The sequence below is a fragment of the Lissotriton vulgaris genome, chromosome 8 (genome assembly GCF_964263255.1).
Source record: "Lissotriton vulgaris chromosome 8, aLisVul1.2, whole genome shotgun sequence".
NCBI lineage: Eukaryota > Metazoa > Chordata > Amphibia > Caudata > Salamandridae > Lissotriton > Lissotriton vulgaris.
Genome location: NC_141696.1, coordinates 1,524,866,168 through 1,524,880,197, shown reverse-complemented (window position 1 = coordinate 1,524,880,197; position 14,030 = coordinate 1,524,866,168).

Genomic DNA, 14,030 nt, shown 5'->3' with positions numbered 1-14,030 from the left:
GCAGCTGAGGAGCTTGAATGGGTTGATGGTTGTCGCGTCCGAATGGAGGAAACCGTTGTGATTGCTGCTTGTCTGCCTTCCTGAGCCTGCCGAGGGGATGGCGCAACTGCCAACCACAATTCTCCGGCTGCACAGCGTCGGTGCTGATGGGGAGGCCGCTCTGCCCCACGGGAGGACACCCCAGATCAGGGCAGGACTGGAAACAGAAAACGGCCGTGGCAAACTGCTCAGGTGAGGGGGAGTGAAGCTGAGCAGTTCGTGAGGGCCGGTTTACAGGGGGCCGATATTGCCAACCCCCGGTAACAAAAACGGCCCCATGGACCCAAAACTTCCCCCCACCCTAGCGGCCTACCGGGAAAACGCCTGGTGCCCGCTATGGCCAGTCCAGCGCTGCCCCAGATGCAGGCAGTCATCGGGCATATGGGTATTGTCATTTGAGCGAGTCCCAGACCACATCTGGAGTATCAGAGAAAAGGGAACCTTGGTTGTGGATCACTTCCAACTTGGTAGGAAACATAAGGGTGAAGGGGAGTCCTTCTGAACGCCAATTTTTGGTGGCTTGAAAGGATGAGTACGAGCGATAGACCACCACAGTATAGTCAGGAAAGAGGGACACTATTGGGTTGTCCACAGTGATAGTCGCATTTACCCTGGCTGTTCGGAGCACCACATTGTGGGCTCTGAAGTTGAGGATCCTGGCTACTATCGGTCTTGGTGGTGTACCTGGGGAAAGGATGGCAGGCGGCTTCTCCTCAATGGCAGAAGAGCATCGCCCAACTGCCGCAGAGCCAGCAAACAAAAAATAAAACAATGCTCTAGCATCGTTTTAGTTTCGTTTTCCAGATCTGAGCCAGATTGTGCATGGAGGGGCAGGGTATGGGATAGGGAGAAGAGTGTTTGTGCACTCCCTAATTACTTAGTATTCAGCAGCCGGGCTGGAGAAACCCCACAGACTCTATGACCTGGAGCGTCTTTCCTGCCTGCTCAAGCCAATTCCCGGGCTGCACTGCAGCATGATGATTGGATGGCAGTCTGTCCCAGGGGCTACTGGAACCAGGAAGAGGCCAGCAGGAGCAACAGTGCGCAGGAGACGGCTGAGAGCGGCAGGTACGTTTTAAAAGTTATTATTAACCTGTCTACCACCACCCCCGCGCTCACTCTCTCCCGGTGCTCCCCTAACCCATCACACCACCCTTTGTTAGTGGCGGCCACCAATGTGTTGGCCCCAGATGGGCCCGCTCCACCATGAACAGAGCGGAGTGACCATGTGGGGCCACCTTAGATTTCAGCTAATTCTCAACAAATAATCTGGCGTTTGGTCCTTCCACGTCCTCATGCATGCCGATGATGCACACATTTATTTGGCACTCTCGTCCTCCCGCATCTTCTTCTCTGTCGTTGAAATTGGTGAGTTGTTCCTGGAGGTGACCTTCAGCGATGAAGTGTTCTGCCTGCTGGGAATATAGTGTGAACAGGGTAGTCTCACCAGCTCTGACCCTGTCTGATAGTTTGCGATGGTTGTCCCTCAGCAGATTTACATCTATATCAAATATATCAATGCAATGCTTGATAGCCCTAGAATGTCAGATTTCCTACAGGATAACATCTAGCTTATGAGTGGCAGGGTCAAGTCTTGTGGGCGGAATGCAGTTCTCTGTCAATTAAGTGGAGGAGCCATCAGTCTGAGTGATTTGTAAAATGTTGTGGTTCGTCTGCGGCAACGGCCTGGTAGTTTTAGTGGGGCCAATTGTGTGAGGTAGTTCCTATAAAGCAGTCCACAAAGTTCACAGAAAGCAATTAGTGAGCAGTCAGTACAGGTGGCAATAGAGATGAGTGGCACTTTAATGACAGAAAGTCAAGTGTAGGGATTTCACATGGCATTGGGCCAAGGTGCTACGGTTAACTCTTTGCCAAGCGTGTCAATTAATCTGCAGCTGAGGGGCAGAAGGCCACCTTTTGGTAAGTAGCTGTGATACTGCAGTTTATGATAGGCATGAAGCCCCTCATAGGTGGCACCGCAGTCCTTTGGCAAGCGGTCACAAGGAGAATGCAGAGAAGGCCATCCGTGCAGGATTTGAGAAAACTTATCGGGCCATATTATGCACAGTGACGGAGTCAGTGTCCCACATGGTCAGCCCAGCCCTCAGCCCTACATGGGCGGGAGGCGCTAGGCAGTTCGGGCCGCCTCACTCAGCCTTGACATAGCACCCGGCTAGCCCTCGTGCAGCAGTATTTTGTATTCTTTAAGTCTCAGTGAGCCTGCCTGGGCGGCCCTCCCCATTTGTGTTCGCTCCTCACTGCTTGGCCCTGAACTGCAGCCTACTCCGCGTCAGGCTGCATGCACTCACTTACCATCCCTGGCTCAGCGTCTATGTAGCCTTGTCCGTGGTGTGGGCCTTCAGCATATTGGAGCAATCATCATCGTTCCCTCAGGACCCAGAGATCAGCATTTAGAGGGGACGCCGGTCATACCACGGCCACCCAGTTTTAGGGCTGGCGTTCATAGGCCTTAGTGCTCGGTGCTATCTACTGCGGCCATTCTCACTTACCTCTTTCTACGCCCGCCATGGGTCAATGGCAGCATGAATCAGCCCACGGGGTGAGGGGACCCTCGGAGTGTCATAGCATTTATCCTCATCTTACCACGGCCAGGAGATCAGGAGGGATCAGGGGAGCTGATCGTCTCACTGCAGCACCCGGAGAGATATCCACGAAGGCCCACCCATGATTTGCTCACCCACTTTAGGATCGTTCAGAGGCCCAAATACGGACTAATAGAGAGGTCAAAAGAAAACGTATAACTTTCAAAATAAAATGATTTCACTGTTTACCACCTATCACTACTTTAATCCCATTTACTTAAAAAGACTCTTCCTGGATTAGCATTTAGTAAATAGCTCATTTTAATTTCAGCAAAGCAGATGCTTAGCCTGTGAGTTTCCAAGCAGCCATTTTAGATGCATTTGCGCAGAAGCAGAATTTTCCCTCCAAGCATAAATACGTCATTCTGCGTAGATGCAGTTGACGCATGCGCAATACAGCTTCCGGCGTTAGCAGCCATTTTAAGTTCCACTCGGGTTACTTGTCAGTAAAACACATATGCAAGCTTCATCTAGCTACAAATATATGTAATGTAGTGCATATTAATATCACAATACATTATTAATACTATGTTTCAGGTTTATATGAGAGCTTTGCATCCGACCATGTCTCTTTTATACGAGTCCTTTCTTCATCAGCTGGTCTCTCTAGGTGGGTAATTCAAACATGAGTGCCCCTGGGGGCTGTAGGAAGGATCCTTTCACATGGGGGGTTGCAGAATTATCCCTTTTTAGTCATCGATGGTGACTGATGAAGAGTGGCTTCTGGGCACTTTAGCGGAGTGTCAGGGATATGCATTTGCTATCATCGGTGGTTAGTCACAGCTGCAACGTCTCCTAGTTTTGGGTTCCCTAGTTTCGGGGCCTCTTTGTCACTTATGCCAACATTTATGTCCTGCATTTGTTAAAATGTCAGACCTATATCAAAATTGTATGTTGGTGAGCTAAAATAGAAATTTTCACTGCAACAATAAATGTTAAAATTGGTGGAGAGTCAAGAAACAATTCAATGACAAATAAACAAATATATTGTGTATTCATCAGATTTATTCATATGTATTCACATTCATATCATTAAAAAAATTCATTAGGTTTCATACATTCAATACCTTTGATTATTAGTGTATCAACAACTTTCATAGACACTATAAGTGTGCTACACTTACTATATTGATTAGAATTCATCAGTATTGGCCATCACAAACTTGTCAGAAAGCTCAAACACTACTACTCACTACTACAGATTTCTCACCCACAAATGCCTACCACACACTACCATTGTTACCTACCACACAATACCACAAAATTAATCAACTACGAATATCTACCACCTACTACCACAGACACTATCACCCACAGACTACTATACTTCATTACCACAGATTGAATCTCTCACAAACGCCTACTACATGCAACCACAACCATATGGAGAAAGAGCAAAAAGAGGGCTGAGGCAATGCACAAGAAGCGCACTTGTCAATAACTATTAGGGCAAGTAATAGTGGTGCACAAAGACATGGGAGTGCACCCCATCTCCACTCCCTATTTGGGAAACCCAAAATTATAGCAACATTAGAAATAGGAATTCCGCACACAAAGAAATGTTAATACATTCAAAAAACATTTAAACCAAAATCGTTATTGATAATCTGAAGAAATTCTTCAAGTCCATGCAACCTCGTGTTCTTTTGAAAATGATTCTTTATTGAAAGAGACCAATAAATCAAGCAGATAAAATCCAATATTCACAATCCATTAGCTGACGCGTTTCGTCCCATAAAGGGACCTCTTCAAGGCTACAGAAAAACAAATATACAAAACATTTAAATATTAACACAAAAATTATATATACAGACGCAAATAAACATTTCATCATACTATTTACAAACAATTATTATTCAACTTATGTTCATGAGTTAGCTATTCTTATAAGAAGTAAAAATCTCCCTTTAGATCAGAGATAATCCAATCAGTAAATCACAAACATATTCACCCACAGACTACTATCGTTCATTACCACGACTCCTACCACATGGTTTGAAACCCACAAATCCCTGCCTTGCACTCTTACAGGCCTAATTGCCTATCACAAAAAATAATTGCTTTTGATCAGTGGTATATATCCACATAAATAAAGGGCTATCAATTGACACCCTTTAAAACAAACCTTTAGAAAAGACAACAACATTGTTTGTTTGATAACAGTTAGAGATGAACAATATATTTTAAGTCATATATCATCTGTGCTTGATATATAGGAACATACAGACTGAATACAGATTATTGACAATGTTTTGTAACAAATATATACATGTGTAGTATTGTGTCTCAAAATTATACAAGTGCTATTACAAGGGACAATAAAAGATAGTAAACACCAATTAACACATATCCATCCATATATCCATCTTGCCTTATATGTGTCTAGTTAGGTATGGTATGCTTTTTGTTCTTATCACGTCGACGTTTCTAACCCACAAAAAACGGGTGTAAGTGGACGACATCACAATGGGTCTTCATCAGGACTAGGAACCTGTTGGTGCACAGCCAGTGAGGCTAACTTCTCGAGATGAGGAGAAATTGCAAGTGATTCCTTCTCATAGATACGAACCGTGAAAAACGGTTGAAAGCTTAAATCCGCTCTGTTACCGTCAATAGGCCAGTTAATGTGCTCAGAGATGCGGTTCTTCCAAACTGAGCAACACTGATTGTTCAGCTGCCGGCGGTACTGAGAAAGCACTTTGTGCCCCCTTAGGTTCATTTAGTTACTTCTTCTAAGAGGAAGCACATTAACTGGCCTATTGATGTTTTACCATATGCCATGCTTCTGGCCTGGTGTTTTATGGAATACCGTTATTCCGGCCCTGTGTTTATTGCATACCGTGCTTCTGACCTGGCGCTATATGGCATACCGTGCTTCTGGCCTGGTGTTTTATGGAATACCGTGATTCCGGACCTGTGTTTATTGCATACCGTGCTTCTGACCTGGCGCTATATGGCATGCCATGCTTCTGGCCTGGTGTTTTATGGAATACCGTGATTCCGGACCTGTGTTTATTGCATACTGTGCTTCTGACCTGGCGCTATATGGCATACCGTGCTTCTGGCCTGGTGTTTTATGGAATACCGTGATTCCGGACCTGTGTTTATTGCATACCGTGCTTCTGACCTGGCGCTATATGGCATACCGTGCTTCTGGCCTGGTGTTTTATGGAATACCGTTATTCCGGCCCTGTGTTTATTGCATTCCGTGCTTCTGACCTGGCGCTATATGGCATACCGTGCTTCTGGCCTGGTGTTTTATGGAATACCGTTATTCCGGCCCTGTGTTTATTGCATTCCGTGCTTCTGACCTGGCGCTATATGGCATACCGTGCTTCTGGCCTGGTGTTTTATGGAATACTGTGATTCCGGCTATGTGTTTATGGCATACCGTGCTTCTGACCTGGCGCTATATGGCATACCGAGCTTCTGACACTGGTGTTTTATGGCATACCGTGCTTCTGGCCTGGTGTTTTATGGAATACCGTGATTCCGGACCTGTGTTTATTGCATACCGTGCTTCTGACCTGGCGCTATATGGCATGCCATGCTTCTGGCCTGGTGTTTTATGGAATACCGTGATTCCGGACCTGTGTTTATTGCATACCGTGCTTCTGACCTGGCGCTATATGGCATACCGTGCTTCTGGCCTGGTGTTTTATGGAATACCGTTATTCCGGCCCTGTGTTTATTGCATTCCGTGCTTCTGACCTGGCGCTATATGGCATACCGTGCTTCTGGCCTGGTGTTTTATGGAATACCGTTATTCCGGCCCTGTGTTTATTGCATTCCGTGCTTCTGACCTGGCGCTATATGGCATACCGTGCTTCTGGCCTGGTGTTTTATGGAATACCGTTATTCCGGCCCTGTGTTTATTGCATTCCGTGCTTCTGACCTGGCGCTATATGGCATACCGTGCTTCTGGCCTGGTGTTTTATGGAATACCGTTATTCCGGCCCTGTGTTTATTGCATTCCGTGCTTCTGACCTGGCGCTATATGGCATACCGTGCTTCTGGCCTGGTGTTTTATGGAATACCGTGATTCCGGACCTGTGTTTATTGCATACCGTGCTTCTGACCTGGCGCTATATGGCATACCGTGCTTCTGGCCTGGTGTTTTATGGAATACCGTGATTCCGGACCTGTGTTTATTGCATACCGTGCTTCTGACCTGGCGCTATATGGCATACCGTGCTTCTGGCCTGGTGTTTTATGGAATACCGTTATTCCGGCCCTGTGTTTATTGCATTCCGTGCTTCTGACCTGGCGCTATATGGCATACCGTGCTTCTGGCCTGGTGTTTTATGGAATACCGTTATTCCGGCCCTGTGTTTATTGCATTCCGTGCTTCTGACCTGGCGCTATATGGCATACCGTGCTTCTGGCCTGGTGTTTTATGGAATACCGTTATTCCGGCCCTGTGTTTATTGCATTCCGTGCTTCTGACCTGGCGCTATATGGCATACCGTGCTTCTGGCCTGGTGTTTTATGGAATACCGTTATTCCGGCCCTGTGTTTATTGCATTCTGTGCTTCTGACCTGGCGCTATATGGCATACCGTGCTTCTGGCCTGGTGTTTTATGGAATACCGTGATTCCGGACCTGTGTTTATTGCATACCGTGCTTCTGACCTGGCGCTATATGGCATACCGTGCTTCTGGCCTGGTGTTTTATGGAATACCGTGATTCCGGACCTGTGTTTATTGCATACCGTGCTTCTGACCTGGCGCTATATGGCATACCGTGCTTCTGGCCTGGTGTTTTATGGAATACCGTTATTCCGGCCCTGTGTTTATTGCATTCCGTGCTTCTGACCTGGCGCTATATGGCATACCGTGCTTCTGGCCTGGTGTTTTATGGAATACCGTTATTCCGGCCCTGTGTTTATTGCATTCCGTGCTTCTGACCTGGCGCTATATGGCATACCGTGCTTCTGGCCTGGTGTTTTATGGAATACCGTTATTCCGGACCTGTGTTTATTGCATTCCGTGCTTCTGACCTGGCGCTATATGGCATACCGTGCTTCTGGCCTGGTGTTTTATGGAATACCGTTATTCCGGCCCTGTGTTTATTGCATTCCGTGCTTCTGACCTGGCGCTATATGGCATACCGTGCTTCTGGCCTGGTGTTTTATGGAATACCGTGATTCCGGACCTGTGTTTATTGCATACCGTGCTTCTGACCTGGCGCTATATGGCATACCGTGCTTCTGGCCTGGTGTTTTATGGAATACCGTTATTCCGGCCCTGTGTTTATTGCATTCCGTGCTTCTGACCTGGCGCTATATGGCATACCGTGCTTCTGGCCTGGTGTTTTATGGAATACCGTTATTCCGGCCCTGTGTTTATTGCATTCCGTGCTTCTGACCTGGCGCTATATGGCATACCGTGCTTCTGGCCTGGTGTTTTATGGAATACCGTGATTCCGGACCTGTGTTTATTGCATTCCGTGCTTCTGACCTGGCGCTATATGGCATACCGTGCTTCTGGCCTGGTGTTTTATGGAATACCGTTATTCCGGCCCTGTGTTTATTGCATACCGTGCTTCTGACCTGGCGCTATATGGCATACCGTGCTTCTGGCCTGGTGTTTTATGGAATACCGTGATTCCGGACCTGTGTTTATTGCATACCGTGCTTCTGACCTGGCGCTATATGGCATACCGTGCTTCTGGCCTGGTGTTTTATGGAATACCGTTATTCCGGCCCTGTGTTTATTGCATTCCGTGCTTCTGACCTGGCGCTATATGGCATACCATGCTTCTGACCTGGTGTTTTATGGAATACCGTTATTCCGGCCCTGTGTTTATTGCATACCGTGCTTCTGACCTGGCGCTATATGGCATACCGTGCTTCTGGCCTGATGTTTTATGGAATACCGTGATTCCGGACCTGTGTTTATTGCATACCGTGCTTCTGACCTGGCGCTATATGGCATACCGTGCTTCTGGCCTGGTGTTTTATGGAATACCGTTATTCCGGCCCTGTGTTTATTGCATACCGTGCTTCTGACCTGGCGCTATATGGCATACCGTGCTTCTGGCCTGGTGTTTTATGGAATACCGTGATTCCGGACCTGTGTTTATTGCATACCGTGCTTCTGACCTGGCGCTATATGGCATACCGTGCTTCTGGCCTGGTGTTTTATGGAATACCGTTATTCCGGCCCTGTGTTTATTGCATACCGTGCTTCTGACCTGGCGCTATATGGCATACCGTGCTTCTGGCCTGGTGTTTTATGGAATACCGTGATTCCGGACCTGTGTTTATTGCATACCGTGCTTCTGACCTGGCGCTATATGGCATACCGTGCTTCTGGCCTGGTGTTTTATGGAATACCGTGATTCCGGACCTGTGTTTATTGCATACCGTGCTTCTGACCTGGCGCTATATGGCATATCGTGCTTCTGACCTGGTGTTTTATGGAATACCGTTATTCCGGCCCTGTGTTTATTGCATACCGTGCTTCTGACCTGGCGCTATATGGCATACCGTGCTTCTGGCCTGGTGTTTTATGGAATACCGTGATTCCGGACCTGTGTTTATTGCATACCGTGCTTCTGACCTGGCGCTATATGGCATACCGTGCTTCTGGCCTGGTGTTTTATGGAATACCGTGATTCCGGACCTGTGTTTATTGCATACCGTGCTTCTGACCTGGCGCTATATGGCATATCGTGCTTCTGACCTGGTGTTTTATGGAATACCGTTATTCCGGCCCTGTGTTTATTGCATACCGTGCTTCTGACCTGGCGCTATATGGCATACTGTGCTTCTGGCCTGGTGTTTTATGGAATACCGTGATTCCGGACCTGTGTTTATGGCATACCGTGCTTCTGACCTGGCGCTATATGGCATACCGAGCTTCTGACACTGATGTTTTATGGCATACCGTGCTTCTGGCCTAGTGTCTTTTATGGAATACCGTGATTCTGACCTGGCAATATATGGCATACCTTGCTTCTGGCCTGGTGTTTTATGGAATACAGTGCTTCTGACCTGGCGATATATGGCATACTATTTTTCTGGCCTGGTGTTTTATGGAATACAGTGCTTCTGACCTGGCGATATATGGCATACTATGCTTCTGGCCTGGTGTTTTATGGATTACAGTGCTTCTGACCTGGCGATATATGGCATACTATGCCTCTGGCCTGGTGTTTTATGAAATACAGTGCTTCTGACCTGGCGATATATGGCATACTATGCTTCTGACAAACAACTACAAACTTAGGGGTCCAAAAGAGGATTCAATCGTAATTCTCTGCTCGTCAACGCCTTATCAATAGTATAAAGGTACGAACGCAATCATAACACTAACAAACCAGATCACAAGATGTGAAGAACCAGTAACGTGAGTCACCCCTGGTGTAGGATTCCCATCAACGGTCTTGTAATGATCAATATTATCATTTGGAAGTCCTTATCGGGTATTGTGTCTCTAGATCATTGAGACCGGCATACCCCGATACCCAGATACGGGGTAGCAACCCACAATCACTTGGTACTACCACATAGTGCTGATGTGATGGGAAGTGCAGTGTAACAAAACAAAAGGAAGTGGTGATATTAAAAAAGGATAGGGAACTCAACCCAGAAGACTTTAATAATTGTTGGCCCCTTCCTTAGTAAAAACCAGAACAGTATAACATCGTAATCGCAGTCCCAACAAATAGCTGCGAGGAGACCAACATGTTTCAGCCACTAAGGGATAACGCCTTCGGCTTTCGTCAGGGTCTCTGCTCTCAAGTGATACTACTGCATAGATTTGTGAAGTAAAGTGTGAAAAATAAGAAAAAAACACACAAGTGGAAACCAGTAAAGGATATAATGTTCCTTCGACTGTGTCACATCCCCTCTTCGGAACCTGGTTGAGTAATTACCAGAGTGTCCGGGGAGTGGACCTCACCTCTTCCTGGACCTGGCTCAGGATATATGAGACCCCGCTCTGTCCGTCGGTATCAGGCTCCCCCTGACTCAGTCACAGCCGGAGATACCGACGGACAGAGCGGGGTCTCATATATCCTGAGCCAGGTCCAGGAAGAGGTGAGGTCCACTCCCCGGACACTCTGGTAATTACTCAACCAGGTTCCGAAGAGGGGATGTGACACAGTCGAAGGAACATTATATCCTTTACTGGTTTCCACTTGTGTGTTTTTTTCTTATTTTTCACACTTTACTTCACAAATCTATGCAGTAGTATCACTTGAGAGCAGAGACCCTGACGAAAGCCGAAGGCGTTATCCCTTAGTGGCTGAAACATGTTGGTCTCCTCGCAGCTATTTGTTGGGACTGCGATTACGATGTTATACTGTTCTGGTTTTTACTAAGGAAGGGGCCAACAATTATTAAAGTCTTCTGGGTTGAGTTCCCTATCCTTTTTTAATATCACCACTTCCTTTTGTTTTGTTACACTGCACTTCCCATCACATCAACACTATGTGGTAGTACCAAGTGATTGTGGGTTGCTACCCCGTATCTGGGTATCGGGGTATGCCGGTCTCAATGATCTAGAGACACAATACCCGATAAGGACTTCCAAATGATAATATTGATCATTACAATACCGTTGATGGGAATCCTACACCAGGGTGACTCACGTTACTGGTTCTTCACATCTTGTGATCTGGTTTGTTAGTGTTATGATTGCGTTCGTACCTTTATACTATTGATAAGGCGTTGACGAGCAGAGAATTACGATTGAATCCTCTTTTGGACCCCTAAGTTTGTAGTTGTTTGTTTGATTCCTACGGGGGATAATACTTAGGCCCGGTCGGTAAACATCCCTCTAGCCCTGTATTAGATTGTCTTTTTTCTATACTATGCTTCTGGCCTGGTATTTTATGGAATACAGTGCTTCTGACCTGGCGATATATGGCATACTATGCTTCTGGCCTAGTGTTTTATGGCATACCGTGCTTCTGGCCTGGTGTTTTATGGAATACAGTGCTTCTGACCTGGCGATATATGGCATACTATGCTTCTGGCCTGATGTTTTATGGAATACAGTGCTTCTGACCTGGCGATATATGGCATACTATGCTTCTGGCCTGGTGTTTTATGGAATACAGTGCTTCTGACCTGGCGATATATGGCATACTATGCTTCTGGCCTGGTGTTTTATGGAATACAGTGCTTCTGACCTGGCGATATATGGCATACTATGCCTCTGGCCTGGTGTTTTATGAAATACAGTGCTTCTGACCTGCGATATATGGCATACTATGCTTCTGGCCTGGTATTTTATGGAATACAGTGCTTCTGACCTGGCGATATATGGCATACTATGCTTCTGGCCTAGTGTTTTATGGCATACCGTGCTTCTGGCCTGGTGTTTTATGGAATACAGTGCTTCTGACCTGGCGATATATGGCATACTATGCTTCTGGCCTGGTGTTTTATGGAATACAGTGCTTCTGACCTGGCGATATATGGCATACTATGCTTCTGGCCTGGTGTTTTATGGAATACAGTGCTTCTGACCTGGCGATATATGGCATACTATGCTTCTGGCCTGGTGTTTTATGGAATACAGTGCTTCTGACCTGGCGATATATGGCATACTATGCTTCTGGCCTAGTGTTTTATGGAATACCGTGATTCTGACACTGGTGTTTTATGGAATACCGTGATTCTGGCCCTGTGTTTATTGCATACCGTGCTTCTGACCTGGCGCTATATGGCATACCATGCTTCTGGCCTGGTGTTTTATGGAATTCCGTGATTCCGGACCTGTGTTTATGGCATACCGTGCTTCTGACCTGGTGCTATATGGCATACCGTGCTTCTGGCCTGGTGTTTTATGGAATACCATGATTCTGACCTGGCGATATATGGCATATTGTGCTTCTGGACTGGTGTTTTATGGAATACTGTGATTCCGGCTATGTGTTTATGGCATACCGTGCTTCTGACCTGGCGCTATATGGCATACCGAGCTTCTGACACTGGTGTTTTATGGCATACCGTGCTTCTGGCCTGGTGTTTTATGGAATACTGTGATTCTGGCCTGGCGATATATGGCATATCGTGCTTCTGGACTGGTGTTTTATGGAATACTGTGATTCCGGCTATGTGTTTATGGCATACCGTGCTTCTGACCTGGCGCTATATGGCATACCGAGCTTCTGACACTGGTGTTTTATGGCACACCATGCTTCTGGCCTGGTGTTTTATGGAATACCGTGATTCTGACCTGGCGATATATGGCATATCGTGCTTCTGACTGGTGTTTTATGGAATACTGTGATCCCGGCTATGTGTTTATGGCATACCGTGCTTCTGACCTGGCGCTATATGGCATACCGAGCTTCTGACACTGGTGTTTTCTGGCATACCGTGCTTCTGGCCTGGTGTTTTATGAAATACTGTGATTCTGACCTGGCGATATATGGCATACTGTGCTTCTGGCCTGGTGTTTTATGGAATACAGTGCTTCTGACCTGGCGATATATGGCAAACCGTGCTTCTGGACTGGTGTTTTATGGAATACCGTGATTCTTACCTGGTGATATATGGCATACTATGCTTCTGGCCTGGTGTTTTATGGAATACAGTGCTTCTGACCTGGCGATATATGGCATACTATGCTTCTGGCCTGGTGTTTTATGGAAAACAGTGCTTCTGACCTGGCGATATATGGCATACTATGCGTCTGGCCTGGTGTTTTATGAAATACAGTGCTTCTGACCTGGCGATATATGGCATACTATGCTTCTGGCCTGGTATTTTATAGAATACAGTGCTTCTGACCTGGCGATATATGGCATACTATGCTTCTGGCCTAGTGTTTTATGGCATACCGTGCTTCTTAACTGGTGTTTTATGGAATACAGTGCTTCTGACCTGGCGATATATGGCATACTATGCTTCTGGCCTGGTGTTTTATGGAATACAGTGCTTCTGACCTGTCGATATATGGCATACTATGCTTCTGGCCTGGTGTTTTACGGAATACAGTGCTTCTGACCTGGCGATATATGGCATACTATGCTTCTGGCCTGGTGTTTTATGGAATACAGTGCTTCTGACCTGGCGATATATGGCATACTATGCTTCTGGCCTGGTGTTTTATGGAATACAGTGCTTCTGACCTGGCGATATATGGCATACTATGCTTCTGGCCTAGTGTTTTATGGAATACCGTGATTCTGACACTGGTGTTTTATGGAATACCATGATTCTGGCCCTGTGTTTATTGCATACCGTGCTTCTGACCTGGCGCTATATGGCATACCATGCTTCTGGCCTGGTGTTTCGTGGAATTCCGTGATTCCGGACCTGTGTTTATGGCATACCGTGCTTCTGGCCTGGTGTTTTATGGAATACTGTGATTCTGACCTGGCGATATATGGCATATCGTGCTTCTGGACTGGTGTTTTATGGAATAC